Source organism: Bubalus kerabau, chromosome 19 (assembly GCF_029407905.1).
Source record: "Bubalus kerabau isolate K-KA32 ecotype Philippines breed swamp buffalo chromosome 19, PCC_UOA_SB_1v2, whole genome shotgun sequence".
In the NCBI taxonomy this organism is placed as follows: Eukaryota; Metazoa; Chordata; class Mammalia; order Artiodactyla; family Bovidae; genus Bubalus; species Bubalus kerabau.
The window spans coordinates 53,018,615-53,039,328 of NC_073642.1; the positions used below are offsets into that span (position 1 = coordinate 53,018,615).

General features: G+C 38.2%; 1 protein-coding gene across 28 annotated transcripts in view; it reads right to left on the bottom strand.

Moving 5' to 3' along the window:
• The window catches only part of LOC129634294 (DBH-like monooxygenase protein 1), a 326,306-nt gene that overhangs the window by 191,991 nt on the left and 113,601 nt on the right, over nt 1-20,714 (bottom strand). The window contains exon 5 of one of the 28 annotated variants that reach the window (XR_008705534.1): nt 13,546-15,388. The exons of the other annotated variants lie outside the window; for them this stretch is intronic. The gene's annotated coding sequence lies outside the window, so the exon portion shown is untranslated. Of the gene's footprint in view, nt 1-13,545; nt 15,389-20,714 lie in introns of those variants that run through there. 28 annotated transcript variants of the gene reach the window in all.

Genomic DNA, 20,714 nt, shown 5'->3' on the forward strand with positions numbered 1-20,714 from the left:
GAAACTATAAAGCTCTGAGAGGAAAACATAAGCAGAACACTCAATGACATAAATCAAAGCAAGTTCCTCTATCACCTAGCTCTTAGAGTATCAGAAATAAAAGCAAAAGTAAACAAGCGGGACCTGATTAAACTTAAAAACTTTTGCAAGGCAAAGGAAAGTATAAGCAAGGTGAAAAGACAACCCTCAGAATGGGAGAAAATAATAGCAAATGAAACAACTGACAAAGGATTAATTTCCAAAATATACAAGCAGCTTATACAACTCAATGCCAGAAAAACAAACATAACCGATCAAAAAGTGGGAAAGAGACCTAAACAGACATTTCTCCAAAGAAGACATACAGATGGCTAACAAACATATGAAAAGATGCTCAACATCTCTCATTATTCAGTTCAGTTCAGTCACTCAGTTGTGTCCAACTCTTGGCAACCCCATGGACCACAGCACGCCAGGCCTCCCTGTCCATCACCAACTCCTAGAGTTTACTCAAATCATCTCCATTGAGTCAGCAATGCCATCCAACTATCTAATCCTCTTTTATCCTGTTCTTCTCCTGCCTTCAATCTTTCCCAGCATCAGGGTCTTCTCAAATGAGTCAGTTCTTCACATCAGGTAGCCAAACTATTGGAGTTTCAGCTTCAACATTAGTCCTTCCAATGAACACTCAGGACCAATTTCCTTTAGGATGGACTGGTTGGATCTCCTTGAAGCCCAAGGGACTCTCAAGAGTCTTCTCCAACACCACAGTTCAAAAGCATCAATTCTTTGGCACTCAGCTTTCTTTATAATCCAACTCTCACATCCATACATGACTACTGGAAAAACCATTACTGACGAGATGGACCTTTCTCGTCAAGCAATGGTTTTTCCAGTGGGTTTTCTCTCATTATTAGAGAATGGTTTTTCTCTCATTATTAGAGAAATGCAAATCAAAACTGCAATGAGATATCACCCCACACCAGTCAGAAAGGCCATTAAATGTCTACAAATAATAAATGCTGGAGAGGGTATGGAGAAAAGGGAACACTCTTGCACTGTTGGTGGGAATGTAAATTGATACAGCCACTATGGAAGACACTATGGAGATTCCTTTAAAAACTAAGAATAAAACCACCATATGACCCAGCACCCTGAGCAAATCAAAATTGAAAAAGACAAATGTACCCCATTTTTCATTGCAGCACTATTTACAATAGCTAGAACATGGAAGCAACCTAGATGTCCATCAACAGATGAGTGGATAAAGGAGTTGTGGTACATATACACAATGTAATAGTACTCAGCCATAAAAAGGAATGCATTTGAGTCAGTTCTGATAAGGTGGAAGAACCTAGAACCTATTTTACAGAATGAAGTGAGTCAGAAAGAGAAAGATAAATATTATATTCTAATGTATATATATAGAATCTAGAAAAATGGTACTGAACAATTTATTTACAGGGAAGCAATGGAGAAACAGACACGGAGAATAGACTTATGGACATGGGGAGAGGGAATAACAGGGTGAGATGTATGGAGAGTAACATAGAAACTTACATTACCATATGTCAAATAGATAGCCAGCAGGAATTTGCTGTATAGCTCAGGAAACTCAAACAGGGTTCTGTATCAATCTAGAGGGGGATGGGGAGGGAGATGGGAGGTAGATTCAGAAGAGAGAGGATATATGTATATCTATGGATGATTCATGTTAAGGTTTGACAGAAAACAACAAAATTCTGTAAAGCAATTATTCTTCAATTAAAAAAAAAAGGCTGAGGGCCGAAGAATTTATGTCTTGGAACTGTGACAGTGGAGAAGACTCTTGAGAGTCCCTTGGACAGCAAGGACATCAAACTAGTCAATCTTAAAGAAAATCAACACTGAAAGTTCATTGGAAGGACTGATGCTATAGCTGAATCTCTAATACTTTGGCCACCTGATTCAAAGCATCGACTCACTAGAAAAGATCATAATGCTGGGTTGAAGGCAGGAGGAGAAGGGAATGGCGGAGGATGAGATGGTTGAATGGCATCACTGATTCAATGGACATGAGCTTGAGCAAACTCTGGGATATGGTGAAGTACAGGGAAGCAGCAGTCCACAGGATCAGAATGAGTCAGACATAACTGGGCAACTGAACAACAACAAAATAATTTTCAAAGATGTAGTGTCTCCTTCCCAGAGAAAAGAGCAAATTTTCTTACCCCCTTGGAAGAAAGAGATAGTATTTCCCTCTGGAACTGTGGCTAACAATTATATTGTTCAGTATTACAGAGTTGGATTCCATAGACTCATGGATCCTCTCTCTTATAACACAACTTTCTGCATGGCTGATGCCACCTGTTTTATTTCCATGGGCCTTTGGGAACTGTGGCTAAAACTGTCTTCATTTAGGTTGCCATTGCATAATACCATAAATGAGGTGTCATAAAAAACAGAAATGTATCACCTTTCTGATGCTTGGGAAGTTCAATATCAAGACACTAGCTGATTTAGTGCCTGGTGAGGATCCACCTCCTGGTTCATAGATAGACTTTTTGTCACTGTGTCCTTAGGTAGAAAGGAGGAGGAAGTTCTCAGGAGTCTTTTTTTTTTTTTTTTTTTTAATAAGAGTATTAGTCCCATTCACGAGGGCTCAATCCTCCTGACCTAGTCACTTCCCCAAAATCCAAGCTCCAAATACCTTCACAGTGGAGATTCAGTTTCAACATAGGGATGGCCAAGAGGCACACAAAAAGATGCTCAGTTCAGTTCAGGCGCTTAGTCCTATCCAACTCTTTGTGACCCCATGGACTGCAGCACACCAGGACTCCCTGTCCATCAACAACTCCCCAAGCTTACTCAGACTGATGTCCATTGAGTCAGTGACGCCATCCAACCATCTCATCCTCTGTCATCCCCTTCTACTCCCACCTTCAATCTTTCCAAGAATCAGGGTCTTTTCCAATCGGTCCGTTATTTGCATCAGGTGGCCAAAGTATTGGAGTTTCAGCTTCAGCATCAGTCCTACCAATGAATATTCAGGACTGATTTCCTGTAATGTGGACTGGTTGGATCATGTTGCTGTCCAAGGCACTTTCAAGAATCTTCTCTAACACCACAGTTCAAAAGCATCAATTCTTTGCAACTCAGCTTTCTTCATAGTCCATTTCTCATGTCCATTCATGACTACTGGAAAAACCAAAGCTTTGACTAGACGTTTGTTGGCAAAGTAATGTCTCTGCTTTTTAATATGCTGACTAGGTTGGTCACAGCTTTTCTTCCAAGGAGCAAGCATCTTTTAATTTCATGGCTACAGTCATCATCTTCAGTGATTTTGGAGCCCCTTAAAAATAAAGTCTCTCACTGTTTCTATTGTTTACCCATCTATTTGTCATGGAGTGATGGGACTTGATGCCATGATCTTAGTTCTGAATGTTGAGTTTTAAGGCAACTTTTTCACTCTCCTCCTTTCACTTTCATCAAGAGGCTCTTTAGTTCTTCTTTACTTTCTGCCATAAAGGTGGTGCCATCTGTGTATCTGAGATTATTGATATTTCTCCTGGCAATCTTGATTCCAGCTTGTGCTTCATCCAGTCTGGCATTTCACATGATGTGCTCTGCATATAAGTTAAATAACAGGATGACAATGTACAGCCTTGATGTACTCCTTTTCCAATTTGGAACCAGTCTGTTGTTCCATGTCCAGTTCTAACTGTTGTTTCTTGACCTGCATACAGATTTCTCAGGAGGCAGACCAGGTTGTCTGCTATTCCCATCTCTTTCAAAATTTTCCAGTTTGTTGTGATCCTCACAGTCAAAGGCTTTGGCATAGTAAATACATCAGAAGTAGACATTTTTTTGGAACTCTCTTGCTTTTTCAATGATCCAAAGGATGTTGGCAATTTGACCTCTGGTTCCTCTGTCTTTTCTAAAACCAGCTTGAACATCTGGAAGTTCACGGTTCACGTACTGTCACTAATGATTAGAGAAATGCAAATCAAAACTACAATGAGATTGTGATGGCTACCTTGCAATAGCCAGAAGAGCCATCATCAAAAAATCTATATATAAATGCTGTTGAGGTTACAGAGAAAATGGAACCCTCTTACACTGCTGGAGGGAATATACATTGGTACAGCCACTTTGGAAAACAGTATGTTGGTTCCTTTAAAAAACTAAACATAGACCTACTATATGACTATGCAAACCCACTACGGGGCACATACCCTGAGAAAACCATAACTCCAAAGACACATGTACCCCAGCATTCATTGCACCACTATATACAAGACCCAGGACATAGAAGCAATCTAGATATCAATTGACAGAGTGGATAAAGAAGAAGCGATACATTTATACAATTGAATATTACCCAAGCATAAACAGGAATGAAATTGAGATAGCTGTAGTGATATGGATGAACCTAGAACCTATCATACATAATGAAGTCAGAAAGAGACAAACAAATGTCATATATTAACACATATATATGGAATCAAGAAAAATGTTATTGATGAACCTATTTGCAGGGCAGGAATAGAGGCACACACATAGACAATGGACTTGCGGACATGGGTGGGAAGGTGAAGGGATGAATTGATAGAGTAGCACTGACGTGTAGACTGCCATGCGTAAAATAGGTAACTAGAGGGAACCTGCTGTATAGCACAGGAAGTTCAGGTTGGTGCTCTATAATGACCTAGAGGGTTGCAGTAAAAGGATAGGAGGGAGGCTCAAGAGGGATTGGATATATGTATACATACATATGCCTGATTCATGATGTACAGAAGAAACTAACACAACATTGTAAAACAATTATATTCTAATAAAAAATTTGAGAAAGATCAGTTCAGTTCAGTCACTCAGTTGTGTCTGACTCTTTGAGATCTCATGGACTGCAGCATGTCAGGCCTCCTTGTCCATCAACAACTCCCAGAGTTTACTCAAACTCATGTCTATTGAGTCGGTGATGCCATCCAACTATCTCATCCTCTGTCATCCCCTTCTACTCCCAACTTCAATCTTTCCCAGCATCAAGGTCTTTTCAAATCAGTCAGTTCTTCGCATCAGGTGGCCAAAGTATTGAAGTTTCAGCTTCAGCATCAGTCCTTCCAATGAATATTCAGGACTGATTTCCTTTAATATGGACTAGTTGGATAGCACTGCTATCCAAGGGACTCTCAAGAATCTTCTCCAACACCACAGTTCAAAAGCATCAATTCTTTGGCCCTCAGTTTTCTTTAGAGTCCAACTCTTACATCCATACATAACTACTGGAAAAACCAAAGCTTTGACTAGAGGGATCTTTGTTGGCACAATAATGTCTCTGCTTTTTAATATGCTGTCTAGGTCATCATTACCATGATACTAAAACCAGATAAGCACACTAAAATATTAAAAAATTACATGCCAGTACTTCCAGTAAATATAGATGTAAAAATACTCAAATTATTATCAAATTGAATTTAACAATGTATATAAAGGATCATACACCATGATCAAGCAGGATTTATTCCAGTTATACCAGAATGGTTTGATATTTCAATTCAATTAAGCCTTTGACTGTGTGGATCACAATAAACTGTGGAAAATTCTGAAAGAGATGGGAATACCAGACCACCTCACCTGCCTCTTGAGAAATCTGTATGCAGGTCAGGAAGCAACAGTTAGAACTGGACATGGAACAACAGACCGGTTCCAAATAGGAAAAGGAGTACGTCAAGGCTGTATATTGTCACCCTGCTTATTTAACTTATATGCAGAGTACATCATGAGAAACGCTGGACTGGAAGAAGCACAAGCTGGAATCAAGATTGCCACGAGAAATATCAATAACCTCAGATATGCAGATGACACCACCCTTATGGCAGAAAGTGAAGAGGAACTCAAAAGCCTCTTGATGAAAGTGAAAGAGGAGACTGGAAAAGTTGGCTTAAAGCTCAACATTCAGAAAACTAAGATCAGGGCTTCTGGTCCCATCACTTCATGGGAAATAGATGGGGAAACAGTGTCAGACTTTATTTTTGGGGGATCCAAAAATCACTGCAGATGGTGACTGTGGCCATGAAATTAAAAGACGCTTACTCCTTGGAAGGAAAGTTATGACCAACCTAGATAGCATATTCAAAAGCAGAGACATTACTTTGTCAACAAAGGTTCGTCTAGTCAAGGCTATGGTTTTTCCTGTGGTCATGTATGGATGTGAGAGTTGGACTGTGAAGAAGGCTGAGCGCCAAAGAATTGATGCTTTTGAACTGTGGTGTTGGAGAAGACTCTTGAGAGTCCCTTGGACTGCAAGGAGATCCAACCAGTCCATTCTAAAGGAGATCAGCCCTGGGATTTCTTTGGAAGGAATGATGCTAAAGCTGAAACTCCTGTACTTTGGCCACCTCATGTGAAGTGTTGACTCATTGGAAAAGACTCTGATGCTGGGAGGGATTGGGGGCAGGAGGAGAAGGGGACGACAGAGGATGAGATGGCTGGATGGCGTCACTGACTCGATGGACGTGAGTCTGAGTGAACTCCGGGTGTTGGTGATGGACAGGGAGGCCTGGCATGCTGCGATTCATGGGGTTGCAAAAAGTCAGACACGACTGAGTGACTGAACTGAACTGAACTGAATGTGATACACCATATTACCAAAAGGAATGATAAATATCATGTGATCACTAAGTTTCCAAACAAGTTGACATTCCTTCATGATAAAGTTTCTCATCAAATTTGATCTAGAGGGGATATATCTCAACATAGTAAAGTACATTTATGATAAAGCAACAGTTAACATCACAATCAAGAGTGAAAAGCTGGAAGTTTTTTTAAGCTAAAATCAGAAACAAGACAACAGTCCCTTTCTCACCTCTTCTACTTAATATAGTCAATATAGGCAGTCCTAGTCATCGCTAAGAGTTGGACATGACTGAGCAACTTGACTTTCCCTTTTCACTTTCATGCATTGGAGAAGGAAATGGCAACCCACTCCAGTGTTCTTGCCTGGAGAAAACCAGGGACAGCGGAGCCTGATGGGCTGCCATCTATGGGATCGCACAGAGTTGGACACGATTGAAGTGACTTAGCAGCAGCAGCAGTCATAGCAGTTAGACAACAAAAAGCATTAAAAGGCATCCTAATTAGAAAGAAAGAAGTAAATCTATCACTATTTGCAGACAACACACAATGCTATATAGAGAGAACCCTAAGGTCTCCACCAATTAACTTTGTTGGCAAGGATGTGAGTAAAGGGAGTCCTTGGACACTGTTGTTCAGTTATGCTTTGGGGCAGTCACTGTGGAAAACTTTACAGAGGTTCCTCAAAGAACTAAAAATAGAACTGCCTTATGAGTAGTATATCTGAAGGAAACAAAAAGACTATTTTGAAAATATACATGTACCTTCAGTTCATAGCAGCATTATTATTGTAGCCAAGATATGGAAATGACCTAAGTGCTCATTGACAGATGAATGCATAAAGACGTGGTGCACACACACACTATGGTATGTTAGCCATTAAAAAAAAAAAATGAGTTGCCAGTCCAGGTTCGATGCACGATACTGGATGCTTGGGGCTGGTGCACTGGGACAACCCAGAGAGATGGAATGGGGAGGGAGGAGGGAGGAGGGTTCAGGATGGGGAACACATGTATACCTGTGGCGGATTCATTTTGATATTTGGCAAATCTAATACAGTTATGTAAAGTTTAAAAATAAAATAAAATTTAAAAAAAAAAAAAAAAAAAAAAAAAAAAAAAAGGATGTAAATCTGCCATTTTAAACAATGTGGATACACCTAGAGAGTATAGAGTGAAATACATCAGACAAAGACAAATACTCTTACATCACTTGTTTATAGAATCTAAATATTAAAACAAAAATGCATATAACAAGGCAGAAACAGACTCATACATATAGAAAACAAACTAATGGTTACCAGTGGGGATCAGGAAAGTGGGAGGGGCAAGATAGGGATGTGGGATTAAGAGACACAAATGTATAAAATAAATAAGCAGCAAGGATATATTGTAAACCATGAGAAGTATATTCAATGCTTATCAGATCAGATCAGATCAGTCACTCAGTCATGTCCGACTCTTTGCGACCCCATGAATCACAGCACGCCAGGCCTCCCTGTCCATCACCAACTCCCAGAGTTCACTCAGACTCACATCCATCGAGTCAGTGACGCCATCCAGCCATCTCATCCTCTGTCGTCCTCTTCTCCTCCTGCCCCCAATCCCTCCCAGCATCAGAGTCTTTTCCAATGAGTCAACTCTTTGCATGAGGTGGCCAAAGTACTGGACTTTCAGCTTCAGCATCATTCCTTCCAAAGAAATTCCAGGGCTGATCTCCTTCAGAATGGATTGGTTGGATCTCCTTGCAGTCCAAGGGACTCTCAAGAGTCTTCTCCAACACCACAGTTCAAAAGCATCAATTCTTTGGCGCTCAGCCTTCTTCACAGTCCAACTCTCACATTCATACATGACCACTGGAAAAACCATAGTCTTGACTAGCTGGACCTTTGTTGGCAAAGTAATGTCTCTGCTTTTGAATATGCTATCTAGGTTGGTCATAACTTTTCTTCCAAGGAGTAAGTGTCTTTTAATTTCATGGCTGCAGTCACCATCTGCAGTGATTTTGGAGCCCAGAAAAATAAAGTCTGACACTGTTTCCAATGTTTCCCCATCTATTTCCCATGAACTGATGGGACTGGATGCCATGATCTTCATTTTCTGAATGTTGAGCTTTAAGCCAACTTTTTCACTCTCCACTTTCATATAATATATATAAATATATTTATAAGATATAAATATTTATATATTTATAATATATTTATAATATATAATGTATCTATTATATAAAATAATAAAATAAATTATATTTATTAGATTATATTTTATGGTTATTTAATTATTATTGCTGATGGTTATTATCAGCAATGCTTATAACTTTCAATTAATTATTATCTATAACAATATCAGCATATTATTCAACTAAAAACAATACTGAACATTGAGTATACTTTAATAAGAAAAAGCAAGAAATTTGACTTCCCAAAAATTAAGAATGAAGGCCTCAAATCTACTTAATAGAATATGGAAAGTTCATGGGATTCAGCAGTCAAAATGTTAACTAAACTGTAGGTCATCTAGGCAATGAATCATGTCTGTTTATTGCCAGGAATTAAGTTCGATTACTGTGGCCTGAATAGTGCCATGATTGTTGCTAACTCTCCTTCATGTGGGAAACCTTCCTTATTAATATGTCCATCAATCTACAGCTTGCCCCTTTATAACAACTAAAACAGCAGTAAAATACATCTTGGATGGGTATAAGATTATGACTCCTTTCAGACAACGATTACAAAAACACGGTCTCAGTGAACAGGTAAAGAGGGAAACTTACAATCACTGTGGATGTGCATCAGGTATACAGTTAGAAGTCTGGCTGCTCCACTTAGAAAACAGTATATAAAGATATGTAATACCTGCTAAGGAAAAATGTTAATAATTGTAGTGTCTTATAGCCCTACTCTGGAGAAGGCAACAGCAACCCACTCTAGTACTTTGACTGGAAAATCCCATGGACGGAGGAGCCTGGTAGGTTGCAGTCCATGGGGTTGCTAAGAGTCAGACACGACTGAGGGACTTCACTTTCACTTTTCACTTTCATGCATTGGAGAAGGAAATGGCAACCTACTCCAGGGTTCTTGCCTGGAGAATACCAGGGATGGCGGAGCCTGATGGGCTGCCGTCTATGGGGTCGCACAGAGTCAGACACGACTGAAGAGATTTAGCAGCAGCAGCAGCATGGCCCTACTCATGCTGCATTTATCATGCCAAACTTTGGTCAATTTGGAGATGGCAATGTGAGGTCTCATGCTGGTTGGAATAAAGGATCTTTGGCTCTGAGTGAGTTTTCCCTGAGGTGAATGAACTCACACAGAAAGACACAGAAGGACTGGCTAGATTTCAGTTTCCTATTGCTCTGGATTGGGTTTGCAGTGCTAATAAAGGTGACCTACTGCAGAAGGAGAAAGTAATTATGAAGAAATCTAAAACATTCTATTGTCCCTTATGTTGAAAATGGACAAGAGCTTAAAAGACATGTTATGGAAATGGAGCAGCAGAAGCCACATCTTTAAAAAGACTGCTTTAAAATTGTTGCCACTCTGTGAGTCAAGAAGAAGTGAACCAAATGGTGCAAATCCCATACCCCTAGTCCAAAAGCATGTGTCTATAGCTGCTGAGTAAAGGGGTTCTCAATGCCAAATAAGCTGTGTTAGTAATCAAAACCATATGATTCAAAGCTTTAGGTAGACAAAAAACAGTAGAAGTTCATTTAGTTGCACCAGAAGCAATTGCCACATTATTAGAAACCAAATGCAAATGCATCTTGCTTAATGGAATGAAGCCAATATCTCCTATGTCCTCTAATCTCTCTCTCCTTCCTAATGAATTTGAATTCCTTAGGGTGTGAAAAGAGGGGAGAAGAGTAGAGAGAGATGTGGTCATGTTTTCACTGTCCCTGAGAGGGACCAAAGGTACTAGGAACTCACCCATTTGAGTATCAAGGAAACTTCAGAAAAAGGAATGATTCAAGCTTTTATCAATCTGTTGCATTCAAGTATTTTAAATGACCAACCAAATTCAGTCTTGTGGAGGTGGGGGGAACTCAGATTTAACAGAGGAAGTTAGTTAAATAAGGTTCACAATGTGAAAGGGAAGCTAACATGATCTTGTGGGTGGTGCCCTTTGAGCCAACTCAAATTATAGTTTTAGCCACTTCTGCCAGGTGGCGCTAGTGATAAAGAACCTGCCTACCAATGCAGGAGACAAAAGAGATGCAGGTTTGATCCCTGAGTGGGGAAGATCTCCTGGAGGAGAGTGTGGTAACCCACTTCTGTATTCTTGCCTGCAGAATCCCATGGGCAGAGGAGCCTGGCGGCCTAGAGTCCACAGGGTCGCAAAAGAGTCGAACATGACTGAAGCGACTTAGCACACATGCTGATTGCATAATGCTTTTGTTTTACTTGCCACCTCTCTGAAAGTATTAAATTATAGAGAGGATTCTTTTGATCAGGAAGAATTCATGTATAAAAGTGCTAATGGGATAAAAGGATAGCTCCAAATTTTTTTCCCAATTCAGTCTTGGGCAGTCCAATATACCTTGTGGCTCAGCTGGTAAAGAATCCGCCCACAATGTGGGAGACCTGGGTTTGATCCCTAGGTTGGGAAGATCCCCTGGAGAAGGGAAAGGCTCCCCACTCGAGTATTCTGGCCTGGAGAATTCCATGGACTGTTTAGTCCATGGGGTCTCAAAGAGTCGGATATGACTGAGGGACTTTCACTTTTTATATATATATATATATATATATATATATATATATATATATATATATATATATATATAAATGAAATCTATCTATCTATCTCCAGGGAGGAAGAGGGATAGTTAGGAAATTTGGGATTCTCATATGCACACTCCATCCCGTCCCATCACTTCATGGGAAATAGATGGGGAAACAGTGGAAACAGTGTCAGACTTTATTTTTCTGGGGTCCAAAATCACTACAGATGGTGACTGCAGCCATGAAATTAAAAGATGCTTACTCCTTGGAAGGAAAGTTATGACCAACCTAGATAGCATATTCAAAAGCAAAGACATTACTTTGCCAACAAAGGTTCGTCTAGTCAAGGCTATGGTTTTTCCTATGGTCATGTATGGATGTGAGAGTTGGACTGTGAAGAAGGCTGAGCACTGAAGAATTGATGCTTTTGAACTGTGGTGTTGGAGAAGACTCTTGAGAGTCCCTTGGACTGCAAGGAGATCCAACCAATCCATTCTGAAGGAGATCAGCCCTGGGATTTATTTGGAAGGAATGATGCTAAAGCTGAAACTCCAGTACTTTGGCCACCTCATGTGAAGAGTTGACTCACTGGAAAAGACTCTGATGCTGGGAGGGATTGGGGGCAAGAGGAGAAGGGGACGACAGAGGATGAGATGGCTGGATGGCATCAGGGACTCGATGGACGTGAGTCTGAGTGAACTCTGGGAGTTGGTGATGGACAGGGAGGCCTGGTGTGCTGCGATTCATGGTGTCACAAAGAGTCGGACAGGACTGAGCGACTGATCTGATCTGATATATATAACAGATAACCAACAAGGTTCTACAGTATAGCACGGGGAACTCAGCTCAATGTTATGTGGAAGCCTGGATGGGAAGGGAGTTTAGGGTAAAGTGGATACATGTGTATGTATAGCTGAGTCTCTTTGCTGTCCACCTGAAATTAAAAAAAATATTGGTAACCAGCTATTACTCCACTATAAAATAAAATGTTAAAAGAATTTCAGGAGGCAAAATGGAAATAATAGATTTGATTTAGAGCTTAAACTCTACAGATGTTGTAAAATAATGTGATATTGTAGTATAAAAGCTCGGTATGATCTACAGTTGGTGAAAAGCCAAATGGAGGTGGAAGTTTACACAGGATTATCACCAGCTAAATTCAACTTTGGTCTAGCAGTCATGGTTTTTCCAGATATCAAGGCAATAACTGAATTCTTTGCAAACATTTTTCACTTTTCATATGCTACCATGGACATTTCCAGGGCCTTCACTTCTGCCCTCTTGTCACCAAAAAAAACATGATCACTTTACATTCGTGTGGCAAGGCCTCACGAATTTGCAAGACTCTTCCAGGAGTATTTAAACGCCCCTGCATTTTGCGTCCAGAACCTAGGACAGAATTTAGTTTAAGTACTGCTACTCTCAGATGTCAAAAAATGTCACTAAAAAAAAAAAAAAAAAAAAAAAAAAAAGATGCCTTCTTGGTTGGCAAATCAGAAACATCCATATCAACAGCTTTGATTTGCACTATCTCGCCTCCACCAGCAGAGATATCTAAAAACAGTTGACAGAATTTAGGGGTGCTCACCACGTAAAGTTTATTGGGGTTATGTGGGCAGATCACACTCTCCATAGTTTTGGCAGTTATGGAAGAAAAAATAATTGCTGCCTGTTCAGACCTCATCAAATAAAAAGGACGTTATAGGATGCCCTAGACAGTATTGCTTCACTTGGACATTCTACCTGGTCCCTTATATCAGTGAAAGATTGGATCTGTTCCTTTAAATCTAACCTTTGTGTTCTGTCTCCTGTGCTTAGTCATGCTGGCTCTGCACTTTTGTAAAAGAATAACCAAGACAGCCGATTCTCAAAGGCTCCCCACCCAGGCTTGACCTTTAAAGGTATATCACTTTTCACCCATATAGAGAAAAAAAGTTTTAGAACAGATATGAGCATTTGTCTTGCTGGAGGTTTACAGGAACACTGTGACCAGACCTATGTGGACAGCTGCAAGAACAAAGGATTCCAGTAACAAGAAGTTTGCAACAACCAGCCACATACCTTCCTCTTTAAAAGAAGCCTGAATTCTAACTCAAGTGAAATGGTTCTTTGCAACACAAGTTCACCAACATTTCGGTCTGCTGGTTTTCCTAATAAAGTCCCTATTCCTTGCCTGAACACCACATCTCTCAATTTACTGGCCTATCACAAAGCAAGCAGTGTGAGCTTGGACTTGGTAACAGTGACACACTTTATTTTGGGGCACTCATAACTCTGATATAATTCCATATATGTAAACTGTAATAACAATGAAAATTTAGCTATAGGCTTAGAGATTGATAAATAAGGGTTAAAGTATAAGGAAAAGTAAGAAAATAATTTATGAAAGTAGCATTTACTGTAGTAAATATATTTCCATACTTTACTTAATTGAATAAGTTCTATATTAATTAATTTATTTGAGATAAGTACATAAGTGAAAATTAAGTGTCCACAAGTGTGGGACAATCCAGAAACTGTCATATTCTGGTTCTTTTGCAATTTGTTTTTGGTTACATGCCATTTTCAATCTGCTTACATTCTAACACAATGGAAAATATATTGGAGTCTGGAAAATTTGAGAATATGCAAAGACTTTGGTATGGCCAAACCTGCTGCTACCATCAATTTGTTTTATTACAATCAAATCCACAATTCTGGCTTGCTAGTAATAGATGAGACAATATTGCTCGCCACTGTGAAACTATTAAATTTTGAAGGAAATCATATATGCATTAAGACCAATATTTAGTGTTGATATTCTCAAGTATATTTTTGATCATGGATCCCCAAATGAGTACTTTAAATGTGTTGGCTGGCAGAAGGAAAAAATACATGGTGTTTTCTGACCTACTTCCTATATAAGATAAATAACTGAAAATCAGCAAGAAAGATACCTGCTTTGTGAATAACACATGGAGAAGACTTGAAAAGGAACTCCAAAAATGAAGTTATTCTACTTATTTTTAACATGTAACAGGAATATTACAAATATCCTTAAAAAATGTTCTCAGATATCCTTTTCATGCTTATTATCTTCAACACAGTATCTTCAAAAACTAACCTGAGGCAATGGAATTCAGAAAAATGATGACTGAGTAGAAGAAAAGAATCTGACTCATCAACTTCACTTTCACTTTTCATTTTCATGCATTGGAGAAGGAAATGGCAGCCCACTCCAGTGTTCTTGCCTGGAGAATCCCAGGGACAGGGGAGCCTGGTGGGCTGCCGTCTATGGCGCCGCACAGAGTTGGACACGACTGAAGTGACTTAGCATAGCATAGCATAGCATCAAAAAGGAAAAACAGAATATATGGATTAGGTTAGAGATTACCTTCAATGTTCTTAAGCTATTTATATTTTACTCCAAAGAGGTTGGTTTTTATATGTAAATTGAAAATAAGATTAGATATGCTCAGAATCTTCACCAAAATATCCATTCCTTTAAATGAATCCTACTTGTTAAAAAATGTCTGCCCTAAAGATACGGAAGAAATTATAAATTGCTAATTTAAGAAGCTGAATGTATATAATACCATCAATTTCTCAAAACCAAGAAGAATGCCTTTCTTTTTAAAATCAGCATTTTGCAAATTTTCAAAACTCTACCAAAATATTAGCACCCTAGGTTCACAAACCTAACATATACTTTGTTATTTAAGAAACAAAAGGGAAACAAACAAGGCAAAAAAAAAACAAGTGGAAAAAAATTGAGTGACTTTCTCAAAACATAAACACACCAGGCCAAAAAACACTTTAGGGCCATGGCTGCATCAAGCCTATCCAGACGAGGTAATTACTTGGTAAAGCAGACTGGGAAAGCCCCCAGAGAGAAGACTTAAGGTTCTCCAAGAGATAATTCCATTCAAAATTCAGATCCATTTCAAATTCCAAAGCAATGTTGGTTTGTTTGTTTGTTTTTGCTTATGATTTTAAAGCTCTGTTGGCTGCAGGGAACAGCCATTGCTCCAAAGCTGCACCCACTTTCGTTTCAGCAGTGGTGCTTCATGTCCGTCATTGGTAGATTTATTCAAAGTTATGCTGTTTAAAAGGAAAGGGACAAAAATTTAAAGAAATAAAGGATTTTAAACTGTAGAGAAGATTAGTTGTTTTAGCAGTCCCATTTTCAAAAATAGGCTATGGATTCAATTAATTAACCATTAAACCATGTCTTCCTCAATGCTACCTCCAACACTGGTTATCAATCCAAGTATCAAAGAAATGGATTTTGTTAGGCTGAGATTGACTGCAGGAATGCCAGCAGTCTCCATGACTTTATGAAATTATTTTTTTTCAACGAGTTCAAACACTGGAATAATGAAAGCTATTTAAAATGGTTTTTCCATGAATTTTTGCTGTTGAATTCAAAGTACAAAGCTTAAATTCATGTACTTTTACTTTTAATTACTAATGTATGCTCTATATAAATGATCTCAAATTTTTTTAGACTTTTTTGTATTTTTTTAAATGTTTTTGTATTTTTATTAATTTATACTGGGGTATAATGGTTTTTCCTGTGTTCATGTATGGATGTGAGAGTTGGACTGTGAAGAAAGCTGAGAGCAGAATTGATGCTTTTGAACTGTGGTGTTGGAGAAGACTCTTGAGAGTCCCTTGGACTGCAAGGAAATCCAACCAGTCCATTCTGGAGGAGATCAGTCCTGGGATTTCTTTGGAAGGAATGATGCTGAAGCTGAAACTCCAGTACTTTGGCCACCTCATGCGAAGAGTTGATTCATTGGAAAAGACTCTGATGCTGGGAGGGATTGGGGGCAGGAGGAGAAGGGGATGACAGAGGATGAGATGGCTGGATGGCATCACTGACTCGATGGACGTGAGTCTGAGTGAACTCTGGGAGTTGGTGATGGACAGGGAAGCCTGGCGTGCTGCAATTCATGGGGTCGCAAAGAGTCAGACACGACTGAGTGACTGAACTGAACTGATGTTAGTTTCAGGTGTACAGTAAAGTGAATCAGTTATATCAATATATCTATTTTTTTGTAAGATTCTTTTCCCATATAAGTCATTACAGAGTATTGAGTTCCATGTGGTATACAGTGGGTCTTTATTAGTTATCCACATTATATATATATAGTAGTCTGTATGTGTAAATTCCAATCTTCCAATTTAACCCTCTTATTACCCCAGCTATAAGTTTATTTTCTACATCTGTCACTCTATTTCAGTTTTTTAGATAAGTTCATTTGTAGCCTTATTTTTATATTCCACATATAAGTGATATCATATGATATTTTTTTTTATCTGATTTACCTTACTCAATATGAGAATCTCTAGGTCCATCCATGTTGTGGCAAATGGCACTATTTTTTTTTAAGCTACTTTTATTAAGTTAAAAACTGCAATTACCTTAACTCAAAGGTTTCAACCAAGGTTCATGACCTGGTTGGGTCATGACTGCTTCTTAAGCTCTGCTATGTATACATTTACTCCCTTTTGTGGCAAAGCAAAGACTCTTTCTTATAATTAAATTCATCAAAATTCATCAATCCTCTGACAATAAAAATTCACCAATGAATATGTATATTTTTTAAAGATTTAGAATACATTTTAATCTCTGTACTTGTTTTCCTCATGCTTAGGGCAGCTTTCAGTTATGATTAAAACACTAATAGCTATAGTTTAGCCAAAACATATTCCTTCTGGTTTCACAGAAATTATCTCAAATTTTCAAGTACATACTTTGTTTTTGAAGTACAGGAAGTCAACTCATGCTTTTTGTTTATTTTTCTCAAGGCACTTAGTATACAGCTATAGACATTGTGGGTGCTGAATAAATGATCATGGACATACTGAGAGTTTATATCTAAACTTTATGACTGACCTATTATAAATCTGAAATTTTGCTGCTTGGTTTTCACATGGTTTTGATGCTTATGGGAGTAAGAAAAGAAACAGCTGCATCTCTATTATGGCACAACCAGTTGCTGAAATCACTGGACAGGTGGTTGATGGGCCCAGTTGTAATTCTGGAACAAGTGTTAAGGCATAAATTGTTGGGTCAGTTTTCCAAGCTTGATGCTACCCATTTGGTACAAGCATTTGAGAATGTGATTTTCTCATAAAGTATATCATGTGCTGAAGTCATTCTCTATAGATGGATTTGATGCTAATGTATTTTAGTTGAAAAAAAAACTCAATTTGCATGATCCATACTTTTTTCATTTTTCATGGTATCCATTATCTCTTACCCCAACGTTTATGCTCTGAGTGCACATTTTTATCTCACCTTTATATATGCTATGTGGTTATTTACCTATATATTGTATGTTTAGTCACTGAGTCCTGTCCAACTCTTTTGTGACCCCATGGACTGTAGCCTGCCATGGCATTTTCCAGACAAGGATGCTAGAGTAGGTTGACATTTTATCCTCCAGGGGATCTTCCCAACCCAGGGATCAAACCCATGTCTCCTGCATTGGCAGGTACATTCTCATACTGTGCCACCTGGGAAGCCCCTGTATATTGTATATATACTCTATATTCTGTTTTTCTTGCTCTTATGCTCTCTCTTTCTATACATACACTCAGTTCTAGTTTAGGTCCATTTTGCTTTACATATTTACTTTTTGTCATCAATTGAAAAGTTGAAAATATGCAATTATAGTAAATACCATCCAAACTTAACCATATACTCAAAATTATTTTTCAAATTTCATAATGTGTTTCTTGAGAAACTTTAAAAATACCAAGAAAGGAAAACAACTCCTGTGTTTCTATTGTTCAATGACAAATGTTTTTAGAATTTCTTTTCTTCCTGTGCCTCCCATCTTGATGTGCAAACACAGACAAAATAAATTCACTTATGTTGTGGAATTCACTTTCTACATAAATTCTTGCTTTTTGCTATTATTTTAACATTATATCATGGCATGGAAATTGTTTATAAGCTTGTCTACATGATATTTTATCACATAAATGAAGTATAAGTTATCAGTTCAGTTCAGTTCATTTTAGTCGCTCAGTCATGTCTGACTCTTTGCAACCCCATGGACTGCAGCATGCCAGGCTTCCCTGTCCATCACCAACTCCTGGAGCTTACCCAAGCTTATGTCCATCAAGTCAGTGATGCCATAAGTCATATATAAGTATTATCTATATTTGAACATTTTAATAATTTACATGAAATTACTGCTTAACTGATACATTAGCTATTTTAGATATTTAGAATTTGGAATTTTGTTGACATAAAAAATGCTGCTAAATTTTTATATCCAGTAAAATCAAGGAATTTCATGTTCACACTAGCATTTTAATTAGAGTGCCTCTTTGAACTCACCATAATAAATGTTGAATATTCAATAGTATTTTTAACTATTTCTAAGTGTTTGATCATTCTTCTTAAGTATCATATTTCTTTCTTGAGCAGTGTTAATCATTTTTGTATCACATTACTTCCTAATATTTGACTTGTCTACCAAGATTATAATGGAAAATATTACATTTTATTAATCATATGGAATGTTAAATATTTTGTATTACTCATTCTATACCTTTGGCCACACTTTTGTGTTCTCATTACATATATATAAATATTTATGTATAACAATTTTAAATACTTATTTTCTTAGGTCTAGTGAAATTTATTTTTCTCATTTCTTTTGTTATATGTGTGGTTAGAAAGACACTCTCATGAGAAGAAAAATATTTATTACTGGTTATTTCTGGTTCACTTTTTTTACGTTTAATAATACACTTAACTAAAATTTAGAGGTGATGAGGCTCTATCATATTGTTTCCATAAAGTCTCACAAATATATCATTTATTGATCTGCTAATGTGCATCAAATATATTCTTTTTCTTTTAAAAATATTGTCTGTATTTTTCCAGTTATGATACAGTATTCAATACAGTAAAGGCTAAAAAAATTATATAAAAAGTCTTTTTTATATATTCCACATAGAGTAAAATCATTCTACTATCTTTGAGATAAGGATAAACTCATGAAGTGAGGGCCACATTCAACTCAGCTGACTCCTCCAGGGAACTGTCAAAACCTTACATCAGGGAAGCAGAGTCCAAGCAGAGAATGGTGGGACTTGGAAGAGAAAATGCAGAGATCACAGATTGGTGTTGACAAGGGTATTTGAGGGAGCGGGTAATAGAATGGGGGCACAGAAAAGGGGTTCTAAAATATGCATAAACTTCCCTTGGTTCCTGACCAAACTCCCAAGATCTGCATACTCAAGAGTGTGACCCAGATATCTCAGCAGAAAACTGTTGTCTAGAGCTCTCCACAGAGATTTCAGAGCCTACACAGAGCCACAAGATACTAAGAGTTCAGCCCCACTAGACAGCAAAGTTTGTAATAAATACGTCGTCAAGGCTTTCAAATTATTTAGTAACATGCAATGCCTTCTCTGTCAGCTCAGGGCACATGTCCCCATAGAGGGTGACCCACATGTCCCATAATGTAAATATGATATATATTTCTCCATGCAAACAATGATGAGGGAAGTTGCATGAAAAGTTCCATCTAGTAAAAGGTGAGAAATCCAGAGCAATGATGAAATAATGTTAAACATTTATGAGGAACCCTTATATTATAGTGGAAGATATTTCGATTTTTAAAATGAATATATTTCTGGATGGAACTTTCTTGTTCATGCACTTTCACTGATAGAAATGGTCTTTAGGGATTATGTCCCTGGGGACTATAGAGATGAGCAGATTTCCCAGCTCACTTTTTGCAGGGGTAAGTTTAAGGACCTCAAGCATTGCTTGAGAAATTCTTCTGTTGTTATGTTCATTTTATTCTCCTTTAAAAAAAGGTAAGAGAGAATAGCTTATTCTGGATTGAACTCAGAAGGTACAGACCTGAAAGGGCATTGTTTCTACTCTTAAAACAAACCAACATAAGAACCTAGAAATTTTCAAATTAAGTTTTTTGTTTTTTTTTTTTTTTTTTTTTTTTTTTTGAACCCATTGGAAAACTAGTCATGGGGCAAACAGCTGAAAAATTAAGGAAGACTGGCACGAATTTAATCACTTGCTTACCTGGGCAAGACATTGTGTATAACTCTACTAGAAGATTCGGCTAGACATTTTTAATAAATTGCTAAAGACTAGAATGAAAGTGGCAGAGAAGGCAATGGCACCCCACTCCAGTACTCTTGCCTGGAAAATCCATGGACAGAGGAGCCTGGTAGGCTACAGTCCATGGTGTCGCGAAGAGTCGGACATGACTGAGTGACTTCACTTTCACTTTTCACTTTCATGCATTGGAGGAGGAAATGACAACCCACTCCAGTGTTCTTGCATGGAGAATCCCATGGATGCGGGAGCCTGGTAGGCTGCCGTCCATTGGGTCGCACAGAGTCGGACAGGACTGAAGCGACTTAGCAGCTT